At 40.3% G+C, this 7,612-nt stretch overlaps 1 pseudogene; it reads left to right on the forward strand.

Moving 5' to 3' along the window:
- Nucleotides 1-4,000: 4,000 nt before the first annotated feature.
- Nucleotides 4,001-4,888, forward strand: LOC135362214 (melanoma-associated antigen B16-like; annotated as a pseudogene).
- Nucleotides 4,889-7,612: the final 2,724 nt, after the last annotated feature.

The raw sequence follows: 7,612 nt of genomic DNA on the forward strand, positions 1-7,612 counted from the left end.
ACAAATAAACTTGGTTCTTATTACCCCCCCCCAAAAAAATCGCAATTCTACAGAATCATAATTTCTGAAAGTATTCTCCAAATGAAAGTCAAAGTTAAATGCATTCTGAAAATTTGCCAAAAGTATAATAAGCTTAATAACTAACAAACATTTTTTTTAATTTTATAAGATTAAGATTACTGATCAGAGGACATGATCATTTTCCTAGCTATAAATATACAGTCAAGTTACCTTCCAAAAATATGAGTGGTAGGTTCTTTTCTGTGTGTTAAGTTCTTTTTTTATTTGGATTTTTGGCTCCTTTTGGTCTTTTAACTTACACTTAAATGTTAAGATGAAGCCATTCCCACAATACGTTAACATATTCATCTCTCAAATACATGAAGCAAAATATCTCCACAGCACCCTCCTAAGACAGCTACAGAGATCCGGAAACAGCCCTGATTCTGTGCCTTCTGAAACCTGGTGAGCAAAGTCTTCTAACACATACATGTTTTATTAGTCTGTTGCTTGCAATCAACAACTTCTACCTGATACATCTCCCCACGTGTAGAACACTTGCAGATAATTTACCTACCTTTCTATCTGGACCTTAAGCCACAAAACAGTAAAGGTGAATTAAGACAGACCCAAGACAGAGAAGGGTGAGCAAGTAAATATTTGGCAATGGGGTTCCATTTCTTTGAAGACTTGACTTAAGTAGAGATGAATGGACTTGCAGAGTAATATCCTCAAAGAAACTGTGGCGCAAGCCAAGCTACTCATGCTGTTTGACAAGGTCCAAGTATGGGGGACGATCCTGAAAAACAGGAGACTCCACAGCTGGCTCCTGCTATTCTCTTTCATTTTGTTTATGGCAATCTTTATAATTGTGGGAATATTTCTGGGGTTTCATGATAAAGTGACTACTCATCTTAGTTACGCCTATCTAAGCAATCATAATGAAACTAATTCCACGAAGAATTAGTTTCTTTTTTTTTTTAAAGATTTTATTTATTTATTTTTTAGGGAGTGAGTGAGAGAGAAACAGCATGAGAGGGGAGAGGGTCAGAGGGAGAAGCAGGCTCTCCGCCGAGCCGGGAGCCCAATGCAGGACTTGATCCCAGGACCCTGGGATCACGACCTGAGCCGAAGGCAGACGCTTAACCATCTGAACCACCCAGGCACCCCGAAGAATTAGTTTCTATAGAACAAAATAACAAGATGGTCACACTCTGTCTAGCACCTTTCTCTTTGCATACTGTTTTTTAGTTTTAGTGAAAGTCAATAAGCAGAAATCAATAAAGGTCATGTTAATCATTACAAAGGAAAAATGAAAGAAGGCTATGTCTGTAATCCAGAGAATGATCTAAGATTATCTCGATAAATTGTAAAAAATAAAAATAATCACATGTTACGAAAGTATGGAAAAACAAAAATATTCTAACATATAAATAAAGTTCCTCCGAGGCTGTCAGGAGGAGATGCTTGCAACCTGATCCTATGTCTGTGTCTCCTCATTCGCCAACGCCGTCCTTTCCTACGAGAGACCCACCCCGGCTGGAGCTGGACTCCGGCAAAACTGGCCTCTCTCATCCAGACATATAAAGGCTGAAAGGAGGTAAAATTTAAAAATAAAAATAAAAATTACTAAGGGTTTGGATTGTCTGAACATGAAAGAGATTGGGGCACTCATTGAGAATAAAGGTAGTATAAAGATGAAAAAATAAAGTAGTGTTTTATAGAGTAGGTACTAAAAGAATACAATCTGTCATCTTAAAAGGAGCAAAATTTCAGACTGATCAAGGCAAATAGTATAGTAGAAATTTTCATTAGAAAAATAATTCAATAAATTTTTCTGTTTTCTCAATAGTAGTGACTTTTTGGTCTCTACTTAGGAATTATTTATCTTTATATCCTCAGAGTCATTACCATTTATTTGAAAATAAAAGTAGGCTTGACTATTGTTAAACAGAAAACAACAGGCTCAAAATGGAATCCCTTGCTAAGTGCCATCGATTTAATCCCTAACCTAACTACAGTTTCAGCCCTGTCCCAGGGGCGGAATCTGAAACCAACCAGTGTGGAATTTCCTGATCAGCACTTGGGAGACATCTGCATGATTAGACCTCCTGCCCTTTCCCCTAAGGGAAGGTGAACTTGTCTGAAACAATCTTTTCTTTTCTTTTGCTAATAACTTCCTTGTCCCACCTCATTTCTGCCCATAAACACCTTCCATTTTGTAGACTCCTGGAAGCATACTTCTATTTGTTAGATGGGATGTTGCCTGAGTCAGGAATTGTTGAATAAAGCCAAATAGGTCTTAAACTTTGCTAGGTTGGTTTTTGTTCTTTAATGTGGATAATGTGAAAAAGAAAAAAATAGGTTAGAATATTTACAGAGGCTAAACCCACAAGGAATCCAGGGACTTGGGGGCATGTCACCTTACCCCAACTTCCTCTCTCCACACCAGCCCCTTGCTTAAATCTTTCCAGGGACCTCCCACTGCTCTTGTAATGATATCCTTATTTCCATGAGACCTCGATATGGTCTGGCCCCTGTCTGTCCAGGATCACATCACACCACACTCTGTCTGACCCTCTACACCCCAACCATGCTGCTTTCTTTCAGTTCCTCAATCATCCTGCTCCCTCTAAGCACAGTGCCTTTGTACATGCTCTCCTCCCACCCAAGGACCATCCTTTCTCTCCGCCCCCTCCCCCAAATTACTTCAGTATAGACACTGCTGCTCAGGGAAGACTTGCCTGCCCCAGTAACCAGGTTGGATTCTTTAGTTCCTCACTCTCACAGAACTGTACTCACTCAGGCTGTAAGTGCACATTTATCTGTGTCATTATTTGATGTTAGTTCTTTTCTACGAGACTGTAACCTCCGTGAGAGCAGGGACTGCATCTGGTCTAACTTGCCCTTTCATCCCCTGCAACTAAAGCTTGCTATGCAATAATTACTTGACAAATTAAGGAGGAAGGAAAGAATTCCCTTCATACCAATATCAGAGCTAGAACCCTGGGCTGGTGACCAGAGCTGTGAGTTTATCTTACCTGCGTATTTCTCCTGATACCCAGATATGGAGCTGAAAGAAATCTGTGCAGGGCAGCCTTCTACAGGTTTGCAGTTCTGCAAAGACCTACAGGACCTGATACAGGTGTAGGTAGCATTGCACGCAGCTCTCTTTCCTCACAGGATTTAGACAGACCCAGAATGTCTGCCCTGGTAACATGTAGATGACCTCGAATTACTGTTCCTCCACTCTCAGAGAAAGCATTGAGGGGCTGCCATGTACAAATAGGACATCTGTATCTTTGCATTTCTCCCTAGTGATACTGGAAGAAGGCAGGTAATGATAAAGTACTGTTTTGACATGTTTCTGTTTCTAATTCCATTAGGTTCCAGATCATACATCTAAAAATATGGGTGCAGAGCCTGGTTCCAAGCAGGCTACCAAGAACAAAGAACAATTTAAGGAGGAAGAAGTACCTTGTTTCTCATAGAAAGTGGGATGAGCAAATGGAAAGGAATGGACAATGGAATGAAAAAATACTTGTTTTAAAAACAATAATGCAGAGCTTCCAGGTTGGTGAACATGTGGGGATTTGGGAGAGTGGCACACCTGGGGAGGGCATGGAAGCTCCATGCACTCCCCACTCCCTTCCACAACCCTCCCCCCCGCCCCCTCTCTTCCACCTAGCTGTTCTTGAGTTATATCGTTTTATAATAAACTAATGATCTATCTTTTATGCTCTTGAATGCCTCGCAATTGAAGAAGACTTAGTTTATTTTATACGCAACAGAACTGAGCCTTCTAGGATATTTTGATATCCCCAAGAAAATCTACATTCATCAGATTTCAAAAATTCAAGCTACACTGACTCAGTCTCAAGAAGACATCTTCTTCTGGGATATGAGTGATAGTAAAAAAGCAGAGTTGCTGTTCCATTTTATATTACCACCAGCAAAGTATGGGTGGATCATTTCTCTGCATTGTTACTAACATTTGGCCATGATTCTTCATTGCCCACCTTCCCGTCCATACTCCTGCTCACTGCCATCCACCAGAGACATCACGCCTCTACCTCAGAAGCGTCCACAGTGCTTACATGATCTACCTCTTTAGACCTGAAGTGAGACCCAGTAAGACCTAGGGGATATACGGGTCTCCAAGGCTCTGGAGGAGACCTGTCTTTCCTCCCACCTTCTAAAGCCTGGCAATCTCAAGGAGGCTCCTGATGTTGGTGTAACTGGTACTCCAGAGAATCCTCAGAGTTTCCATTCGTCTTCCAATGCCACCACAGCCACCTCATCAAGCACATCAGGTGTGGGGTCCAATAGCCAAGAAGAAGAACTAAAATAGCACTTCACAGTCTGGGCTAGACCCCAAGAACGTGCCCACAGATAAGAGAGTAGTAGATTCATTGGTCAACTTCATGCTGCTCAGGTATCGAATGAACGAACCAATGACAAAGGCAGATATGTTGAAGATTGTCATCAACGAGTATGAAGACCACCTTATTGAGATCATCCTGAGAGCCTCTGAGTACATGGAGGTGATCTTTGGCCTTGATGTGAAGGAAGTAGATCCCACCAACCTCTGCTATGACCTCCTCATCAAATTGGGCCTCACATATGGTAGGGTGCTGCATGTTGAAAATGGTGGGCCTGAGACCAGCATCCTGATACTTATCCTGGGTATGATCTTCATGAAGGACAGCTGTGTCACTGAAGGGAAGTCTAGGAAGTTCTGAAATTGATGGGGATGTATTCTGAGAGGAAGCACTTTGTCTTTGGGGAGCCCAGGGTGCTCATCACCAAAGATTTCATGAAGGAAAAAAGTACCTGGAGTAACAGTAAGTGGTTCCACAATGATCCTACACAACTGGAATTTCTTTGAGGCCCAAGAGCCCACACTGAAACCAACAAGATGAAAATCCTAGAGTTTCTGGCCAGGATTCATGGGACTAAGCCAAGTTCTTTCACACATCAGTCTGAGGAGACTCTGCAAGATGAAGAGAAAGTCCGAGCCACAATTTCAGCCGGGGCTGTGTCTACTTCCGAGGCCACTGCACAAGCTAGTGCCAAGTGTACTCATCGTTCTTGCCCCTAGGGAAGCCGGAGGCTGATTCTTCATTTTGTTTGAAAAGGCCAGTTAGTGATCATAGAATTTAGGTCTGAGGTAGGGCAGAAAGGAAAACAATGCATGTTCCTCTATCTCCTACTTTAAATGTGTAAGTTGAAAAAAAAATATTTTTTTTTGGAAAATGTATACTTTTTATTTTTTGATGTATTACTCAAATATTGTTTCTTTCATGTAGATTCAATTAGTTTCAAATTCTCCAAGCTTATGAATGATGTCGGTCACACATTTATTGCTATAAGGAGGCTTAATAGCAAGAGTTTTGTTTTGTAAAAGAAATTGTGAAACCATCCACCTTATTTTGTCATCCAGAATGAGAACATGGCATTGCTCTAGGCATTTCCTTGGAAATGGAAAAGAAATCTGCTTTGGAACAGTAGGGATCAATAGAAAAAGAGAGAAGAAAATCTAAAAGATGCTGAAATCTTGGCATTCCTATCCTTATTTCGTATTCCATAAAGTTAAAAGATACATACATGGATTTGCTTAGCTCTTTCAAGAATGTATGAGAAATAGATCTTAATAAACTAGAACTCACACTTACTAGAAAAAAAGCAACACAGAATTTTAATTTTCTCTTGTAAAAATCTTAACAAAACATTGGAAATACAGCCATGAAAAGATATCGGGTTAAAATAAACACAGCAAGTTTTCCTGGTTTAGTAAATCAAATAGCAGTTAACTTTCTTCTATGGTATGGCTATTTTGGTAGAATGCATTTAACAATACCAGATGGTACCATTTATGCCTACACCTTAGCAAGTATACCTAGCAATTTTCATACAGCATTCATTTTCAAAGAGCAAAGGGAAAATAAACTAGTAGCTAAAAGCAGAAGAGAAAGCTGTTGGATTCAATGAGAGTTTTGCATTTGAATAGTTGGTGTGAATCTTTGACTTTAAGTGTGTACTCAGGGAACATGAAAAGATTCCTATCTTAAGTAAAGATACCTTAGGTTGCCAAATATATTTTTTTTCCTCTTTAAAGCCCAGAAATGTTATGCAAAATTTTCATTTGAATTTCAGGCAAAATTTCAAAAGCTTTAAAAAACAATCACCAACCTATTCCTCCAATCTGCAGGGGAATAAAATGTAAAGACTTCTCTGAGCTTTCAGGGCGCCTGGGTGGCTCAGTCGGTTAAGCGTCTGCCTTCGGCTCAGGCTCAGGTCAGGATCCCAGGGTCCTGGGATCGAGCCCCACATCAGGCTCCCTGCTTGGCGGAGAGTCTGCTTCTCCTTCTCCTCCCCGCTTGTGCTCTCTCTCGCTACCTCGGTCTTTCTCTCTCAAATAAATAAATAAATAAATAAATAAATCTATCTTTTAAAAAAAGACTTTTCTTAACTTTCATCTCTATTATCAATAGTGACTGGATCCTGCAGGATTTGAATTGTTTTCATCCATACCTTGAAACGATGTTGCAAATGTATATAATCTGTATTTACTTTCTTCTCTCACTAGATCATGAGCCCTCTGAGGGCGGGGATTATCCCAGTCATGACTGTATTGGGCACTCAAGGCCGGGCATACAGAAGGTGGGCAACATACTTGCTGGTTTCATCAATGCATACACAGCTGTTCATGTTGAGAAAAATTATATTTATATAAAATATATATATATTCTTATATATTATATAATTATTTTATATTGCATAAAATATATTTATATTCTAAAATCTCTTCCATATCTTCTAGAGCTGTATGTGAGTATTTAATATCTAGCATAGAGCATTCATTTGAATCAGACCAAGTGCCTAAAAGGCACTTCATCCCCTGCAATTCTCAGTGCTTACTGAGATGTGCAGATGTCTAGAAGTAGCCTTCTGTGGGAAGTGGGAGAGGGAGGAGAGACCATGGACCTGAAAGGAGGACTGTCCACCTGGAGGAGGAGCTGATGGTTGTGATGGAAACATACATACATACCCCGCTGCTTTAAGTCTAGTAGGTCCACACCACTCAACTGAATATAGTTTCCATAGACGGAGGATACCTGATATAACCTGTCATTCAGTGTACCTTGTGAAAGAGTCATTTGTTATTCTAAAATAATCTGGAACTAGGCAGACAGTGGATTATAAAACAAGATCCTGCCCTTGGGGGTTTATGTCCTAGATAATTGGTAGTTTGGGACAGAATTTAAGAAGCCCATCCCCCAAACCAGATGAAAAAAACAACAAAAACAGCAATGAGCACTCAGCACTGCCAATAGGAAAGGGTCCCAAACTCAGACCCTACATTTTGAGAAATATTATCTTAAACCAGAGCCATTTGTAACGAAGTGAAAAAATGCCGGGAATCAACACGCTCAGAAAGAAACTGCTGAAGAAAGCAGACAAAATTCTGAGAAACAAATAAAACAAACTATTAACCCGACGTTGAGGGACCAGGTGGTCAGTGTGGCAATCCGTGAGAAAAATAAAAACACCCTAAGACGAATCCTTCTTGCCTACCATCAGTGAATAGAGACTGAGCCCACGCTGAAAG

Source organism: Mirounga angustirostris, unplaced genomic scaffold (assembly GCF_029215605.1).
Source record: "Mirounga angustirostris isolate CCGP_5_RB_7025 unplaced genomic scaffold, mMirAng1.0.hap1 SCAF_12, whole genome shotgun sequence".
Taxonomy (NCBI): domain Eukaryota; kingdom Metazoa; phylum Chordata; class Mammalia; order Carnivora; family Phocidae; genus Mirounga; species Mirounga angustirostris.